Genomic DNA, 20,457 nt, shown 5'->3' with positions numbered 1-20,457 from the left:
CTTTTTCGCTATCTCTTTAATACAATTTTTAAACAAAATATTTAATATTAAATTTTGAAACAATTTTCTAGCTTTTAACATTAAAATTCTTAAGCTAAAAACAAAAATTGACTATTAAAAATGTTATTGAAATGACACGTGTCAAATCTACTCATATTTATAATAATATTTACAGCATAATTATTACTCACATATATATTTTTAAATAAAATTACTTTAAAATTATATCTAACAAAACAGAAAAAAATAGAAAAAAATAAAAAATATAGATATATTCGGATATCGATTGAAAATTATTGCTTTAGTGTGTTTCCAATCGAATTTCTTATTTTTTTTTACTTTAACAATGTCTCTTTGCCTACGGACACGAAAAAATAACAGCAATGTAGGTTCATTGCTCTGACATTTTAACACAAATTCAATAAAATCGAAGGAAAAAAAAACAATAAAAAATATCTGTAAGATATTGCCGGTTCTATATAAATAACTGCACTTTACAAAAATAAAGTTTAACATGCTTTAAACTTTTATATTTAAATCTAATTTTAGTAAATAAATAAAAAAATGTATATATAAAATAGATTAACATGACAAAATAAATGGAATTCGAACAATGTAGTGAATGTTGAAAACACTCGAAAGTAATCGATCCTTTCTAAAATTCGAAATGTTAGAAAGGTTAAAGCTTCATACAAAGACATCACTGAATTAGTAAATACTGGAAAAATGACAGCATTAGCTGTATTTATTTATATATTTTTATAGTTTTATTTATAAATATATCAGTAACTTTATTATTTTAATAATTTAAATCAATATAAATGTGAAGTTTATAATATTGAAAACACTAAAAATTCGAACAGTAGAGAAGACTCTTCGAAAATACATCGTTAAATTAATAAATTTATTTTTTTCAATTTTGTAGAAATTTTGAATTTTTTTTAAGTTTCATATACAAAAAATCATATTTTATTATTATTATTTTAATAATTAAATAAACATAAATCTAAAGCTTATATTTTATTAGCGAATGTAAAAAAACACTAAAAAATAATTACTTCTTTCTGAAAATTTGAGTACTTGAAAAGAATAAGTCTCAAAAAAATCACTGAATTAGGTCATGTTAGAAATAACAATATCAGATTTATTTATTACAAATTTTTACATACATAAAAATCACTTATTTTTATTACTGTTTATTTACATGAATATGAATCTACAGCATATATTTGACTAATTAATGATGAAAACATATAAGGATAATCAGTATTTATTAAAATTCAAGTAAACATTAGATAAAACTTCTTTTAAAAAGTCATACTGAATTATTGAATGTTAGAAAACAACAAGATCAATTTTATTTACTTCACTTTTTTGGCACTTTTGAATTTTTTTTTACTGCCGTATAGACACAAATAATTACAAATTGTATTATTTGAATTACATGGAACTTTCATTTTATTAATGAATATCTTAAATATTCATTAATATGTTAATGTTTTTTTAAAAATTCGAATATTAGAAAGAATAAACTGTTGATAAAATCAGCACAAAAATAAGAGTGTATTAAAAAATGACAGCATAAAATTTATATTAATTTTATCAGAAATTTTGAATTTTTAAAAATTTTAAATGTACAAAAATTCAAATTTTATTTTAAAATTGATAAAATATTGCCTTCTCGTTAGACAGTATTTTCGATTACAGGAATTTAATAAACTAAAGTTATGTAAAAACACGTTTACAATTTGAATTATTTTTTTACAGTTTTACATATAAAAAAATTACAGATTTTATTACTTAATAATTAAATTAACACAGATTTATAGCTTATATATGTTTGTTTAAGTATGGAAATATAATTTTCTCCCATAATTAAAAATGTATTGGAATTCTAACTGAGAAGGGCGTGTTTGGAGTAAAACACACATACGCGAAGAGGAATTTAAAAAATGTAAATTTGTTAAAATGAAAATTGACATATTTACTTTTACAAATGTAATTTTATGGAAGATGCGCGATTTATTTTGGGTGGACAGGGTTTATACCCTTTAACGTATAGTGATTATAGTGAACGAGTGAAGCACAATACCTGGGATGGTACTGGGAGTGACCGTGGAAGTTTACCATCTGTCTGTCTGATACTAAAAAAAATTCGTTGTATTGTTTTTATTGCCACATGACCTCTAATATCATCAGTATTCCTTTATTCTTTCGGGAGAAACAAAGGTAAATAACCTTTAGTATGTTCGACGGACTGTGAAAATTAATATTGTGGTTATGACTCGAATATGATTTTTGTCAACTCCGTATACAATATGTTACATTCGGTCACACTTAATGCTCGTCGCACAATAGACGGAATTCACGTTTTTTTCTTCTTGCAATATGAAAAAAATTCTTGTCAAAAATGAATTATGGAATGATTATTCTGTGCTTTATAATTTACTTTGTCTGTTTATAATACATTTACATTGACAAAAGTATATATTTTACGCTAAGATTAATAATGTAATTTGAAAAAAAGAAGAAAGAGATTGTAGAAGAGATATAAATAAGAAAAAAAAACCAAGAGATTGAGCTTTATTTTATGTGTGAAAAAAATGTAATATTTGTGTTATTACTGAAATTGCCCTTTAGACTGTAAATATGCTTTATAAAATATATTTAAAAACCACAAAAATATTCTATAAGCACTATACAATAACTATATGTAAATTCTATACGTTTATATATACCTCATTATTCTGTACATCCTATATATGATTATGTATAAATTATATTTCCTACGAAGACCTATATACTCTCTATATCCCTAAATACATCTTGATTATCCTATAGATCTTAAATAGGATTACAAATTCTACATACAGTATCGATCCTATACGGAGTTATATCGAAACGTTATAAGATCTATTTATGTCTTTTACAGCTTATAAGTCTTAAAAGTCTTTTACACGAACTTTATAACCCTATGTGCCTAGGGCCTCTCAATGATTAAGAGAAATTCAGATCACTGAGGCTTTTTGAAGCTCCCAATTTGTTTAAAAAAACCCTATTACGAATGGAGCAGAAATGAACTACACATAAAATACACGAGAAATGTTAGTTCTTGTCTACTACAATGTAATTTCTTGTGTATTTCTCGTATATTAAGAATACAGGAAGAATTTTAACTGTATTAAAGAAATAAAAACCTTTATCTTTGATTAATTTGAATATTTTTTGAATAAATAATTTTTAACAAATATTTTTTGGGCTATATACATATGCGGCCCAGACCAGATGCCTCTGTTAGCTCTCCTCTATTAAGACCAATAAGTGCCACGATATTCTATAGAAGCTAAAAAGAAGCACGTGACATTTCTATTTATATTTTTCACAAAAGTGTATATTGTATTCTAACAAATTGTTCATTATATCTGGAGTAATTTTCAATTAATTAATAATGTAGAAAATTTCACAAGTTAATTCGATTTTAATGTTTGTAATCAAAGAGCTAAAAATGGATAATGGACTTTATTTTCATAATAGAGTAAGTAAATAAAGCATCGTGATTAGAGGATTTGACAAAATATTGAATCAATAAACTATACACACCAATTTAACAATTAAATCCATACTAAAATGTTTAAAATAAATAAAACAATTTATCTGTTTAGTATAAACTATTTAATTAGTAATATTTATCGAAAGAATTTTGCATTTTCTCTAAATAATCACATAATATATTTGTAAAATTAACAATATAATATTCATATTTCCTTTATTTTCTTCCCTTTTAATTATTTAAATTCTCTTTAACAAATATGGAATTTTAAAATATTACATTATTCATCTTAAATTTATACTTTAATTTTATAAAAAATACACAATTTTTAATGCTTTTCTTTGAATTTTAATATAAAAATTTAATAATAAAATATTTTTCTAAATTAAAAAAAATAAATATAATATATATAAAATAAATATATATATATTTTTTTAAAAGTCATCAAAAAAGTTTTAAAATTGCATTTTAAAACATTTAAAAAAATAATTTTTCATATAAAAGATCGATGATATTTCTATTAAAAAAAGGCAAAACTTTATTTAAAATTAATTTTTGTGTAGTTTATTTAATAAATTTTATTTTAAAGTTTTATGAAATAAACTACACAAAAATTTTCACATTAATTTTTAAACAAAGTTTACTAAATAAATAAAAAATGAATTAAAAAACATTATTTTTTTTGTATTTTTTCGATAGGAATATCATCAATTTTTATTATGAAAATTAAAAAGATCAAATATTTATCCTATTAAAAAATTAAAAGAAAATCGATTAAAAATTCAATACTTAGTTGTTTATTTAGTAAATTTTCTTTAATTCTTTCTTGAATTTTTTTAATAAACAGTAATGATATTCCTATGGAAAAATATTTAAAAATTTAATACAATTTTCATTAAAAATCCAAAAAATAAAATAAAAATTAAAAAAATTCATTAAATAAATTACATAAAAATTAATTTTTTATATAAATTTTTCACTGTTTTTCGAGAGAAATATCTCCGAATTTTAATATATAGTGTGTAGATGTAAAATTATTTTAAAAATATTAAATAAATTTCTAAAGAAAAGTCATTAAATAAATTATAAGAAAAATTGAATTTTAAGCAATTATTGTTATCGAATTTCCTTGCATAAACAAATGACTGTTATATTTATTTTGTTATTAACATAAATAACATATATATTATTGAATAAAAGACATTCAAGTATCACGTTACCCGTTGTGTAACACATAAAACTCTACGCTTTATTATTAATACTAAAAAATATTTAAAAAAATACAATTTTCATTAACATTAATCTTTTAAGTAAAATTCTAAATACTTTCTAACCGAATTTACATGTAATTAGTGTAATTAAATTAATCAATATAAACTGAACATTTGATTTAAGAATTACTTTGAAATTTCCATTAATTATTTCCTTTTCTATTTAATTTGCTGTTAAAATAAATTCACGTTTAAATTTAATTAATTTTTTAAAATTTACATCAAATTTTATATGAAGCTTATTGCTTCTTTATTTTTACTTTCAACTTAGTTTACAAGAGATTTTGCGGACGGACAATCTTACGGATAAAAAATTGAGAAAGCTGATTTGTTACCGCTTTAGATTATTTAGTTTCGGGGAAATTTGACAAACAAACCGACAGACGGATAGAGAAAACACGCACAAATTTACCTTCTCTAATTCTATATCTTCAGATCTTTAGAAAAGATACTTGCGGACAGACACTCAAACAGATACAAATAGACTGAATTCAGTTACCCTTTCGATTATTTGGTTTGGGGAAATTTGACCAAGCAGACGAAAAAGCGATATAAAAATTGCATTTCTCTAATTCTTCATTCAAAGATTTATTTTGAAAAATTTTACGAACAGACACTCCAACGGATGAAATAAGAGATAAAAAGTGACTTCACACTGAGTTTTTTTTTTTTTTTTTTTGCCCTTTAGATTATTTAGTTTCAGTTAGACTTAACAAAAACCGACAGAAAGCGGAAGAAACATACAAAATGCAGTTATCACTAGAAAAAAAATTAGGTAACGAATTAAATAAATGTATAAATAAAACTAAAACTCAAAATTTTAAATCCCCAATATTTAAATTAAATAATAATAATAATAATAACGTACTCAACTTAGTTTCTTAGAAATTTTAAGAGCAGATTAACAGACGGATTGCAAAATAAAACATAGAATTTTAACTTTTTTTTTTGTAATTTCTCATTTGTTTATCGTCTACTTCAAGGTTTCAAAACACGCAAATTAACGACAAACGAACGGACAACGAAGCGAATATATTAACCAATTTTTAAAATCATTAAAAGATTCAAAATAGTGTAGACAAATATCATTTATTCCATATAACAGATGTGGACGAGGACAGATAAACAGACAGACTACTTCTTTTTTTTTATTTTTTTAAAGATTTTTAATTTGTTCTTTTAATTTCCTATTGTTCATAGTTAGTCTTGACGTTAAGAAACCTTACAAATTAACGACGAATAAATGAACAAAAGAACGAACAGGCAGACAAACGTAACGAACACGTTAACTAACTTTTAAATTGCTAAAAACTCAAGAAATATTTAAAAAGTTACAAGTATTTAGCCTAGATAAGCATCATTCATTACACAAGCGATACAATATCCGAAGATAATTTTTTTGATAGAGCACCTGCTGCAGATACTCAAGCACTTCTCGGAGTTATTTATTTATTTCTTTTTGTAATAAATATTTTATTTTTTAAAATATAAAATAACAAAAATATATCGATTATTTCAGTTGATTTACACCACAAAATTTATACTAGAGTGTAAGTTATATTCGAAAATAAATTGCTTATTGTTCCATCTAGAGAATACTAAAATATTGTTTTCTACATTTTTATCTTTATATATATATATAAATATATATTTTTATGCTTTTGTTAAAGCATAGACATATATATTATATTTATTTAGACAAGGTGTAGATTTATTGTATCATAATTCTGTCCACTTCTGTAGAAACTATCCACTATGATTTATTGATATTGGTTATAAAAGTGTCTTTTTTCACTTTATTTTCGGTTATTACATAAAAAAGTACTTTTTTCCCCCTTATTTTAATTAAAAATTTTGAAGATATTTATGCTTAATTCGTGTATAAATTTGTTTTAAACAATGTATTTAATGTTAATCAAATCTTACGCTTAAATGCATTAAACACAAACAATTATCAATTAATGAAACTTACAGTAAATTAAATTGATACTTTATATAATAAAAATGATTTTTAAAGTATTTTTTTCGATAAAAAATTAAGGAAAATGAGTTTAAAATGATGCGAATTTTTTAATACTAGATATAAGTATGCGTGTGTGTGTTTAAGGAAAACTTTTTTTACAATTTTCACAATTAAATTGTTTTTGTTTAAGGAAAAAAAAATGTAAAATCTAATTAAAAGTAAAAAGAATTTAAATTTTATTCAAATTCTTAAATGAAAAGAAGAAGAAAGGATCGAAAATAGCTTTTTTTTTTTAAATATTTTTTCTATTTTAAAGGATAATCAATCGAAAAAATTATACAAATGAGTCTTTTAATAGTATAATTTTACTCAGTTTATCGAAGATTATTGAAGAATTGTAAATAATTTTATTTAAAAAATGTCGTTAAATGAAACTTTAATCGTGTTTATTAAGTAAATTTCATTTTTAACGATTAAGAATGATAAAATTACACATATTGAAAAACGAATAATTCGAACGTTTATCCGCTTACTTTTTTCCATTATTTGAAACTAATAATTCAATTTAATTGGAATATTATCAATTTTTCAAATAGACACAACAAAAACAAGAATTAATTCATAAGCGGAATGTTCTTATAAAGTGAAGCGAGTAAAGCAACGAAGCGTGTTATGTTACGCTACACTTCGTTGTCTAATGATAACTTTATCAGTTTTCTAATCACACTGACGTTTTCATCCAACTAAACGAAGGTGTATTTTAAAGTACATTTAAACATTTAACGCTGCATCCTATGAAAATCGCAGTATGCCAGACAGCGTAACATCTGAAACACGCAATGATCTCATCGTGTAACACTATCCGACTCTCCACTAACGGAAGGGGGAAGAAAGGAAACTGTCTTTTACTTCCCTCTTGGCCTGCGGGTAAAGACACGATCACGTGATTGCACCAACAGGAAAAGTAAACAGCATTCGATCTGTCCAAGCTATCTATACATCATGTTCTTACTAAGGTCTTCTAGATTGACAGACGAGTGCTGTTAGCAGATGGTTTCTGATTAGAACATCTGGATAGAGGCAAGAAAATGCGCCACAACTGGACTAAATGGCTAACCTTTAGTCAATATTTGGCAAATGTTTATTTATTTAGATTGAGATGGGCTATTAGAGTCAAAGTATAAAATTACTCTAAGTGTTGCCTTCGATTATTACTTGCAGCGTTAATTTAAACAAAGTTCTATATTTTTATAACAGTAAATAAACACGTTACTTATCACTCCTCTACAGCTTGATCGATCGTAAATTGCAGAACGTATGACTTAGAATATGTTTATATATATACCACATATATATGAAAGAATATAAAATATTTCCCGAAAGAAACATGATCGATTGTTAAAAGATTATTGTGCAGCATCTAACCTTAGAAAGGATCGTATATCAAAGGATATTGACCTTTCACATAGATTTCCAGCAATGCTTTCATCTTATTTATAAGTTGATTCTCCTGTTCATAGTTCGATAATATCCTGGGTATTTGGCGAAAATGAAGTTTGCAAGTATCATAGTTTCTCAATTTTCTCCCTTGCATCAACTAAAATCTTCGACTAAGATCCAAAATCGAGTTGTATTAGTCGTGGACCATCAACTTTATAAACAGGATAAAGGTGGCGATTTCCGAATAAATTCTTGTTTCTGGTAAAAGGAATAGTTTAATCCTTTTTAGGTAATCCGATTTGGGACCATTAACCTATTTCGGGCTATTCCTCATAGGAATTCTTATAATCTACTAAAATAATTAAGTTCTGATGGCCTTGTTTTCGTAATATTCTCATTACGTATGTAGCAAAGGCATTAACGAATTATTATTTATCATTGGATTTTCTAGTGAAAAATAAATTATATACAAATTGGTGGTTACAAATACAATTTTTTAAAAATAATATTGTATTAATCTATAAAGTAAAACAAAAAATATATTAAAAATACCTTCTTGCAACAAACAATTTAGTCCATGAACATACAAAGCTTGTACTTTATCTGTACTTGTGCTTCATTTTTAGATAAATATCTTTTTAAAACATAAGAAATGAAGCTCAGTATTAAAAAATACTTATTGCTTTTTTATATTGGCTTCATTTATTCAAAAAGAAATGCAACGTAAAAACACTTGTAAAGGTTTTTTATTTCTAAAAAGTGAAGTACAATATTTAAAAAGAAACTATTCTTTATAAAAAGAAAATATCAAATTTTTAGTAATTTTTTTAATACATTTAACTTTATAAAATATGAAAAATGCAACTATAATAAATGTATCTCATTTGAAAGTAAATGTAAGTGAATTATAACTAGCAAATATTTAAATTCGCTTAATTTTTCAAAAATAAACCTCAATATAAAGAACACTTCCTTTTGAAAATCTATCGAATTTTTAATATACGGTCGAACCCCCTATAACGGCCACGGCCATTTTTTTCCATAGACTTATTTTTGAACAAAAATAAGTACAAAATAACCCCCCAGAAAGCAGTCACCTTCGAGCAACGACCATTTTTATGTTCCTATCAATGGACATTATTTACAGGTTTGATTATATATATATATATATATTATTTACAAATTAATATTTTAAAAATACCAAAAATTTTAATAAGTTTCTTACGAGAAAGTTGCCTACATCAACTATATTATTCATGTTTACTCATACCAAGGGTTGAAAAAAAGAATAAAATGTTTTAAATACCGATCTGAATTTTGCATTAAAAAATATTTATATAAAGAAGTAATAAATTTGTATAACACGAAGACGTGTTTTTGAATTTTAAACATAAATTTATATAACTTTATTATTACTTGTTGTTACCAAGAAAATGGCTTTAATGATATTCTGAATTGCATTCAACCTAATTCTAAAGCTAAAAAGAATGTATAAATAATGATTAATTAAAGTAAAATTTGCTGAATTTTTTATATCGTCGAGTCAATTAAAATTCTGTTGAGTTTCTAAAGTAAAATTCCTTTTTTATGATCGATCATATATTATCATCTTCATACATTTACCAAAGCTTTTCTCTCTAACATATTAAAGATTTCGAAAAAAAAGCTTCAAATTTTAAGATATTTAATAATAATTAATCGAATTAAATATTTTAATTGAGTTTTTGTAATTAAATTTTTTTTTTATTTGCGTAAATATGTTTTAAATATGCGCTACTTTTTATAATTACGTTGATTAAGACGAATTTTGTAAGTAAAAAATTAGGTTTTATTTAATTATTATTTACATTTAAACAAATTAAAAATATAAGTAAACACAAATATTAAAATAATATTGAATTATAAAGTAAACTTGTAAAAAATTTAGATTTTTTTAAAAAATAAAAAATCGTTATATTTTAAAACTTACTTAATTTTTAAAGAATATTTTTAATCATTTAACGTGTTAAAATTATTATTTAATATAATTTTCTAAAGAAATGTGTTATATCTATAGAAAGGACAGCTAAGATAGCAGCTACTGGACAGTATATTTTCTTTATAAAATGGTAAACAAAATAATAAAATAAAGAAAATGTATTGAGTCTAGTGAAGAAAAAATCAAATAAAAAGTATCCGGAGACACATAAGGGTGCTTTAGAATAATGTCTTTATTGTTTACAGTCTTGTTGTTATAAATAACAAGTTTTAATGAATTGTTTGATAGTATTGTTCCAGATCATTGATACGAAATAATCCCTGATTAATTTCTAAATTTTATTTTATTTTATTTTTTTCAAAATTATTTTTATCTTACTTATCGCACTTGTATATAACTTAACAAAGTTTGTTATGTTTCAATTACACGCTTTGATTTAACATAATGAGAATCGTATTTTATTCCTAAATTTAGAAAACTTTAACGAAACTTACTGTAAAGAAGGAATTATATTCGATTAAATTAGTGGAAAACATAAATTTAAATTAGAAAAACAAAGTAAAAATTAAGCTAATAAGTGCGCATTCTTAGAAGTATGTACGTAACTCAAAAGTATGTATTTAAATTAAGGAGTGTAATCTTAAACGTATGTAACACTTAAAATTAAATTTTTATATTTATTTATATATTTATCATATAAAAATGGTGAATATAAGATATTAAAAAAATAATATTTTAATGTAGGACAAATATTCATTTTGGGAGAGTGACTATTCTTTTGGTTAACACCTTTAAGAATACTCATTACTTTAAGAGAGAATTTTAAGAAAGATTACATCTACTCGGTTGTTTACGTCCTTACATAAACACCGAATATTCAGGAGTAGATAGAATTGTTTTCATTTAAAATAATCAATATTCACCATTCTTATAACATAAATAAAGATTAGTGCTGAAAGAATGAAATATCCCCTGGTAAATATCCTTAAGGAGAAGAGAATACACTACTTGTATATTTACATTCTTACACGAATAGCGAATATTCAGGAGTAGATAGAGATATTTTCATTTAAAATAAATACATTCGCTATTTTTTATAAGGCAGATAGATAGATACACTCAAGATAAATACCCAGTATTCAATATAAAAGTATAGAATCTTCGAGTTATAATATCTTGATTGTATGCATTCTTAGTTGAATATTGAATATCAAGTAGAAATATTCTAATTCAAGTTAAAATTCTGTATTTTCTGAAGTAGAAGTTAATGGAGTTTCAAAGAAATACATATTCGCAGCCAACAAACGTGTACAGAAACAGTTTCATTCGAAAAAAGTAGCGGAGTGACTTATATTTCTTGACTTTAAAGTGCAGTTTTGGAAATAGAATTTTTGGATTCATTGTCAGATGACGTCATATCCAAAAGCGAATGGAAAATGGAATTTGATGCACGGAAAATAGAAAAAGACCGAATTTCCTCTTTATATCTTCCGTATAGAAAAGAATAACCATTCTTTTATAAGCATCATAGAATATATTTTATTAAAAAAAAGGGGAAAACTTATGATAATTTACAAATACTAAAAAAAATTTAAAGTATCTAATTGCTAAATTAATTAGAAATTACATAAAGAACAATTGAAAAGTGGTCTTGAAGAGCGCAATGGATAAAGAAGATTCTATCGCTTCCTGTAAGTAAAGAAGATTTATCTGGTATAAAGAAGAGACAATTAATAGATATTTTATCGATTGGAAACTTTACTTTTTTGGTAAAGTTGTGCTAAAAGTGTCAGCAAGCATCTAAATACTTTATGTACTAGAAGCCTCCTTGGATATCGCAAAACCTGCATTTCCTTTTCTTGAGCAGATATCATGTGATCCAGAGAGTAACGACTCTACCATTCTCTCTTCCTCAGGGAGAATGGGATCGGCAGAGGGTGAGCATCATTTTATCTTTCCTACAACTAATGTAGACCTATTTATAGAAATGATGAACGGTCAGCGGAAACTAAGGCTTGCAGATATTATTATTATAATGAGATAGGATTTTTGTCGGCATGTTTCTTACTATTAAATTAAGTATAATTAAAGTATAATTGGGTCAAAACACTACCAAAAACGTATAAAAAAAAAAAAAAAAAAAATTAAAGTTTAATGAGAATTTTGCAGAAAAATTTCATAAGTACTTTTTCGATTTGACATAAATAATAAATGAGATATAAAAGTTTTATGTAATTTAATAAAGATTGGTAAATTATACGGAAAGTTAAAACTGATGGTTTTTAAGTCTAAAATTATTTAAAATTTTAGCGTTAATTCTCCATAGAATTGCTTGCTTGTTGATTAAATTACAGTTTCTTTTACGCCACCAGCTATCTCAATTACTGTATTATACATTTTAAAAAATGACTTTTAAACTGCTTCTAAACTTCCCGAAGATTTTTATTTATTTTTTCCATTTTATACTTATAAATACCGAAGTGGAAACTCTAGAGAATAACTTTAAATCATTTACTGAGCGAAACGATCGAAGAAAAAGTAAAAATATTAAATAAAATCATCAAGAGAAGCAATTAAATATGTCAACCTGAAGGTACAGAAGTACCACTTTAACCAATTCTCTATCAAGAAATATGCAAATTTTGCATCTAAAAATTTTATTTTATTGTTAATTTTGAGATTTAGAATAATTTTAAATAAGACAAATTAAAAGATGTATTTGTTTTTAATTTTTATAATATATTTTTAGAGTAAGAATGGTTTCACTGTTACGTCTTCTAGTAATGCTAAGAAGTATCCTCATTTGGCGATAATTTTATAAATTTAATGCTAGGTCGGTAGTTGAAGGAGATGAAAATAAAGAAAATTAAAAAGAAAAAAAATTGTCGCGAAACAACAATTAAAATCTTCGAGCAATTCGAGAAGAAGAGGAGCAGAATGTTATTTAAGCAAAGGGAAATTAACTTTCGAATTAAGAAGAGAATATATGTAGGGATATTTTATGCGTCGTTAGTTTCAAATGCGACGATAGTTAATTATAAAGGCCAAAGCTAATAACAGTGGATAAATAGATCAAGAGAGAACTGGCTCGTAATAACGATGGCAACAATTTGCATACTATGAATACAGAAATGATCGTTTTCCAAGCTCACTCTAGGGTCGATTGGAGTAATGTTGTGCAGTCTTGTTTCCGGACGTTCTGTTTGGCGACAGACAGACTGTCTGTTGTGAGTTACTCCTCTGTAAAGCTGCTAATCAATCCCTAGAAAAAAAGGGGAGCAAATGTCGACTTCGCCTTTATTATACAGCAAACCGAGCGAGAAGAAATCCTCCATTTATTTATTTTATTTTTTTTTTTATTTTTTACTAAATGTAATTCTTAAATTTTTCACTTAAGTATACTTATTAACAAAATTTCCATAATACAAAAAGTTCTGACTTTCGAAAAAGAATTTCTTTAATAATTTTTGGTGATGTTACCAACGTATTAACAAAGATTCGGAGCGATATTGGCACAACTCCCCATATTTAAAGTAGCAGAATAAACAAAGATTTTGTATTTTCATAATTATATATAATTAAATTATCCATTTTTATAAAAATAAAGCACTTCAACGATACTGTTACATCTTTTTGCCAACATTTTCGTGCGATACTTCTGGGAAAAAAAGGATAAAATATAGGATGTTGCTGATGACTAAATGGGTTTTCCTTAAGATTTGTCATCAGGAAATTTAAAATATTTAACTATCTTAATAACGTATCGTTCAATAAGATATTATTTTAGAAATTAAACAAAGAACTGTATGAATTTTACAAATTTCAATTGGGTTTTTGAGTCACGAAATGACAATTTTCTTAAGTACACGATTACATTTGAATGAAATTTGTTTGTTTAAAGAAGAATGGAAAATTGAAGGAATAAAATTTATTTTATCAGTCCTATCAGTGCAAAAAACTTGTAACTATGGAGAGAAAATCAAGCCGCAGAAGCCATAAAATCTAACTTTAGCTGATTCTGCACGTTTCCGTTTGGGATCAACAAACTTCAGCAATAAAATTCCAATTGCAAAGTATAGAGAATTAAGAAATCAACTAGATGTAATGAAGAAGAATAAATTTTTAAAAATCATTTATTCGTTTTTTGGTGGGTTTATTTTAAAAATTAATACAAATTTCTCAAAGATTTATGATAAGAAATTTTGTTTCTTATGTAAAAAATAAAAGTAGAATCGATAAAATTCGATGAATAACTCTTGTATCGATTTTTCTCTATTTAATCCGCATCACAGATTCTAGACTTGAATGAATTTCTTTTGTTATAAGGAAGCCATCGATCTTCCATTGTTTCATTTATGTCAAAGAGTGAAGCCACAAAATTACCGCAACAACACGACTGAGTTAAAGATCAGACGTAATAAAAATTTAACGATACTTGGCGGATTACCATAACATGTTTTTACTCATAACTCCAACAAACTAAACTTTGCGAAGTATGTAACTTAAGTAATTTAATAACTAATTGATCCTAGATATAAATAATTCTATCCTATATAATTTTTTAACTTGGAGCAACGATTATCCGCATTAATTAAAACGTGTCTTGTGAAAAAAATTTCCTAACTTTCCTTAATTTTTTTGGTGCATTAAATTATAAAAAGTGTCGTGAAAAAATAAGAGTAATTGGCAAAATTATAGATTAAAATGTTCTTATTTTAGCACAAAATAAAATAACGAAAATGAAACTAAGCGTATGAAGTTTGTCCTAAAAAAGTTAACTTAACTGATGCTAAATCAAAAAATTATTCGTAAAAATTAAAAAATAAGAAGCGATAATTGGCAAAATTATCTATAAAAATGTTCTTACTTTAGTACAAAATAAAACAAAATGATAAACTTAACTAAAGCTAGGTTAATAAAAATTGTAAATGATTACAAAGACACATTTCAAAAAATTTAATTAATTCTTATTATTACGATGCATTTTAATGTTTCATAACTTATTCGTTATCAATAATTGTGGTACATTCTTGAAAATAATATTTAAATTAATAGCGATCGAAATGATTTGTTTTTTTTATTTTTATTTTTATATTTTTAGAAACATCTGTAACAGACATAAACATAAACAGCAGGATTTACTTCTCGATCGTAAATTATAAAAATAAAATCAAAAAACATGAAGAATAGATTGGTTGCATGCTCTTAAAAATGTAGTAAAGAAGATAAGCCATTTAAAATGTAAAAGTAATTATCTATAACAAAGATATAACAACAATATTTATTTGATTTTCCAAATTTTTAAAGAGAAAATAAATTTATTGCTTGTATCGACTTAAGTCAAGCTTAGTTGTTGTTATTAGAGAACGTTAAGTTAAGGAAACTATAAATTAAATGACCCATATTCATACATTAGGAAACCTTACCAAAACTTTACAAATTTTGGCAACAGAAACGATCCGATAAGAGACATTTAATTTCTATTTTTAATTTAAATTGTACTTTAAAATATTTTGTAATTAATAATAGAATAGTAATCCTCTTTTTAACGTTATCGCATCCCCATCGTTTGATAGAATAAAAGATGAGAAGGATCACGATTGATCCTTCTTATCTTTTACTCCTTGGAGAGAAATTTGTGTGGTTTATAATTACAAAAACTAATATTTTCTCCGATAAAAATAGTGAATAGTTTAACAAGAAGGATTATTAAAGGTAATAAAACATAAATCTTTACTTATAAACATTTTCAAGGTAATCTTTTAATTATGACAAATGAAGATTACTTGTTTGTTTTAAATTCGTATGTAGCAACAACAGGAGTCGAGAGAAAATTTATAGTGGAATAAGTGAAATGTCAGTCGAAATAAAATAAAAGATATTTTTGAAAGAGTGTTAGTTGAACTCGCGTGTCCAACAAATCCTGAAATATGAGTTTGGATGGTTGATAATGATCATTAAAAGAGAACTTGCAATATCTTCGTTTACTTTAGCTGATGGTATCAGTCAATAATGTAATTCATTTATGTGAAATGACTTCTTAAATTCATTAGAGCAGAGAAGGAAAATGTGTACAATGTAAACAATTATATGAAGAATTTCTTAAATTACGAGTTTTTGTATTAAACAACATATAAATTCTGTTAAGTAGATGAGAATTTCGTTAGTAAAATATGTAAGAATAAAGATGAATTTCTTTGTTGTATTTAATAAATTTTCACTTTACTGATTTCCTTAATTAAAATTTAAAAATAACAAAGGGAAACTTTATAGATTTAAAATATGAAAAAATTACTGAAATTTCATGAAATTTTCCCTACATAACTCAATTTTGTTTTAGCAGTTCATTATAATTAATATAAATAAAGTATTTGAAAAATTCTCATATATTTAATATCATTAAATAAATGAGAATTTGCTCAAATTAAAATTGAGAAATATTAAAAGGAAGATTTTATATCACAAAATCCAAAGAAATTCATTAGAATTTCATGAAATTTCTCTTCTTCATTACTTAACATTGTTCGTGTTCGAGTAATCACGAAAAAATCATATTCATATAAAATGTATTTGTCATTAATATTTCGAGATTTTCTTAATCATTGTAATTAACCAAAAACTTGTATAATGTAATTTGATAGCCACTAGAAGCAGAAAAAAATGTAATTGAAAAAGAAACAAACGTAATAATAAATTTATTGTATGTCCATTATTGTTATTAACGATGTTGTATTATTCTTACTTTGAAAAATTAGTGGGAAAGGAAAAGATAATTGAAAAAGTAAAATTTTAATAGAGGAAATTCGATCATCACCTTTTAAAAATCACTATTACTAATAGGAATATGCAAAATCGAAATTTTTACAGGACTTGTTTTACATTCTGAACAGCGAAAGATTTATCGGTTGGTGAGAAAGGCAATTCCGGGCTTCCAAAAAGGGTTTTTTCTTAAAATAAAATAAAAAACTTGCGATATAATAATTAAAAACATTTAAATAAGACTTATTTGCTTCTAATTTTATGTTTTTTATACCAAAGGTGAAGAATCCATTTATATCCTATTTCAGAGGAATTTCATAAGATTGAATAAGTGTATACGTTTAGCATACCTAAACAAAAATCCTTACTATAAATAACAAAGCAAACATTATAAAATATTATAAAAATGGTCATAATACTTGTTTTTATTGTATTTATTTATTTACTTTTTGTTTTTAATTAATGTGAAAAGTGTAAAAAGAAGGCCCTAAGAACTCATTTTTATCGTACTATTTTATATTTTATTAATCCTCATTAAAAGCTATGAAAGACCGCATTTTTCCGGACACTTTTCTAAAATACTAGATTAAGAACCAATATATTCTCTTCTGTTTTATAGTAAGAAATAAGTTAAGTGGTAAGCTGATTTAAAAAAAGAAATCGGTTTATTATCTTAAAACTTTAATATTTTAAGAAAATATATAGTTGCGGGTTATTTACTGTGTTTTTTTTTCTTTGTTTATACAAAGGAGTCCATTTTAAAACAATGAGGAGAGTTCCAATGCTCAAAATCCTCCACTGATCCTGAATGTGATAAAGAAAAATATGACGAAGGATTTCCTTTATTCTCTACGTATTTTCAGGAAATAATGCTGATTAACATATCCTGAATACGTTTTAAACGAAACCTAATTTGGATTTAACAATATAAATGCCAAATAAGATTCTTAAAATGGAAGATTTCGTCGAAAATGATGCAATTTCTTCCGTTGAGTTAATTATTTAATCAAAATTTCTAAAACGGATATTGCTAGCTTATAACATTTTAAATTAATTCTAACTAATTAATACTAAATTAGTTACACAAATAGTTTCATTAATAATAAATAACGTTTAATTAATTTAGATTTAATGTTAATATTGCCATACATTAATTAATGTAAATACGCATAACCCCCGTAGAGAAATAGAGAAATTTATTTTGATAAATTATATCTTTGATATATAAAATTTTATGTTATTAAACTTTGTCGTTTAATGAATTTAGAATACATATTAAAGTAAATCGCTTAATTTCTTAATTTTAAAATATTATAAGTGATATACGAAAAGTTATCGGCCTCATTTTGTAGGAATGATCTTGGAAAATTATGTTAAGCTATGGAAAAGCAAGAGCTCGAGCAAGTAGATTTTGAAGGTCCATATTGCCCGAGCTCTTGTTTCTTTATTCTTCTTCCTTGGCGCACTTAGTCATTTTCTAGAGTAGTGGTTCTTAACACCATTTTTCTCTGCTCTCACCATTGAATTTTTTAAACGCTCTTTCCACACGAAAACTTTGTTAAGATGTTCATATAAAGGATTAAAGAAGAAAGGATATCCTATTTTCTCGTGTGTTTATCTTAACTTTAGTCACATCTTATGCAATTACAAAGAAAATTCATTTGTAACCATTCATCAATATAAAAACATTTTGGTCCAGATTAAATACTTTTATCTAATTATGCGTTTAAGTTTGATCTTGATATATTTTTACTAAGATCTTATTTTAAAAAAGACTTAGTTCACAATGAAAAAAGGTAAAAATGATTTTAAAAATTCAATAAAAGAAATAATTTTATTTCTCAGTGAAGATCTCACAGAACTATTATTAAAAACCATTACGAGACACCTTTTGTAGGATACCAGATTAAGAACCGCTGTTTTAGAACCTACAGAAAAATAAACGAAATAACTAATACGCTTTAATTAATCAGTAATCACATAAAGATATGTTTTATAAAGTCTTAAAAATTTACGAATCTGGGATTACTTCTTCAGGTCGGACCGAGAACTTCTGCGATAATCTACATATAACAGTCTATTCCATCTCGACGTTGTGAAATTGGACACGAAACTCGTAAAATATTTTCGTGAATTACTTTCAATCTTCAAACTTCGTCACATAATTTCCGAATTTCGTTTCTCAATGTAAAAACAACAACAACAACAACAAAAATATTTTATTTAAAATTTTTAAAGATTTTTCTCCATAATGTTGTAAGAGTACAAACAGAATATAATATATCTAAAATTTTTAAATTTATTTATTTAGTCGAAGACGAAATTTGCTCTAAATTCGCTTGAAATTTTTATCTTTAAACATTAAGATTTATCTACAACCGAAAATAAGATAAAATATATGACTGTCCTAGTTTCTAAATGGTAAAATTTAATACATTTTCAGTCTATGAATCTATAATGAAATGACATATATTTCGTCTTTTATTGTGAATTCCTATTTTTAATTCAATGTCTGTCTTTGAAAGAAATAAAGAAAATATATAAATTCAAGCAATAAACTTATAAAATAAATTATAAGTAAAAATGGCCCCCCAATAGTCAGTTAACCATTGTAAAGATTAATTGAAATACTTGACTACTTGATCATATGTATCACTTTAACTTAAGTATAAATCATCCGAAACACAAAAATACGGTTGGGTCATCCTGTGTTTTAGTTTATTTGCAACACTCTGAAGATTACAATTAACAAAGAAATAATTTTGAGAATGTGTATGTGTATATATGTTACAGTTAAAACCCGTTTTTAGTTAGAACGCGTTTTAACTAGTTGAAACTAGTTTATACTGGATGTCTTTGTTAAAACCTGTTTTGTCTAGTTAAAACTAGTTTTAACTCAAATTCATTTTTGACTAGCAGTAAATTCTAGTTTTAACTAGACAAAATGGATTTTGTCTAGTTAATTTACTGCTGTACATGTTTTGATTTTAGATAAAACTAGTTTTAACTTTTAATATTAGTTAAAACTAATTTTAGCTACATAAATATGTTTAGGGGAAATAAATAAAGTTATGTATAGTGATTCGGGGAAGATGCCTAACATTTTGCTTATGAAGGAAATTATAGCGATTATTTGGGTTTTGGAGGCCTCTAACGAAAATATCATATTCTTGAGTATGTTTTTCAAATAAAACTTTGGAGTATATGAAAAATAATTGTATGTTGTGTTTGCAATGACGACTTTTTTACTGTCTGGCATTTTAGGCATCTCACCCCAAGTATCTGGGTGAGATGCCAAATGCCATTAGGGTAAGATACCAAATATAATTGCACAAAATTAGTTTTCGAATATCTTAACCAAATTTAATTTATTGCATATGTAGTACAAAGTACTTCATAGTAAGTATAACAGCACAGTATAAGTATTGTTAAGTTTCCGTCCGTTCTAACGTGCTCTATAGCTAGCTGAAAGCTTTTTTCAGTGCAAAAACCTTTT

General features: G+C 24.9%; 1 long non-coding RNA gene across 1 annotated transcript; it reads left to right on the top strand.

Annotated features, from left to right (window-relative positions):
* Positions 1–10,509: 10,509 nt before the first annotated feature.
* Positions 10,510–18,147, top strand: LOC136977678 (uncharacterized). The gene is made up of 3 exons (XR_010881123.1): positions 10,510–10,848; positions 15,304–15,449; positions 17,711–18,147. It is a non-coding gene; the product is annotated as an uncharacterized lncRNA (long non-coding RNA).
* The last annotated feature ends 2,310 nt before the right edge of the window (positions 18,148–20,457 follow it).

Source organism: Centruroides vittatus, unplaced genomic scaffold (genome assembly GCF_030686945.1).
Source record: "Centruroides vittatus isolate TY-2023 unplaced genomic scaffold, ASM3068694v2 contig_466, whole genome shotgun sequence".
In the NCBI taxonomy this organism is placed as follows: domain Eukaryota; kingdom Metazoa; phylum Arthropoda; class Arachnida; order Scorpiones; family Buthidae; genus Centruroides; species Centruroides vittatus.
The sequence above is the reverse complement of the archived record's forward strand: the minus strand, read 5'-3'. Positions and strand labels throughout refer to the sequence as shown.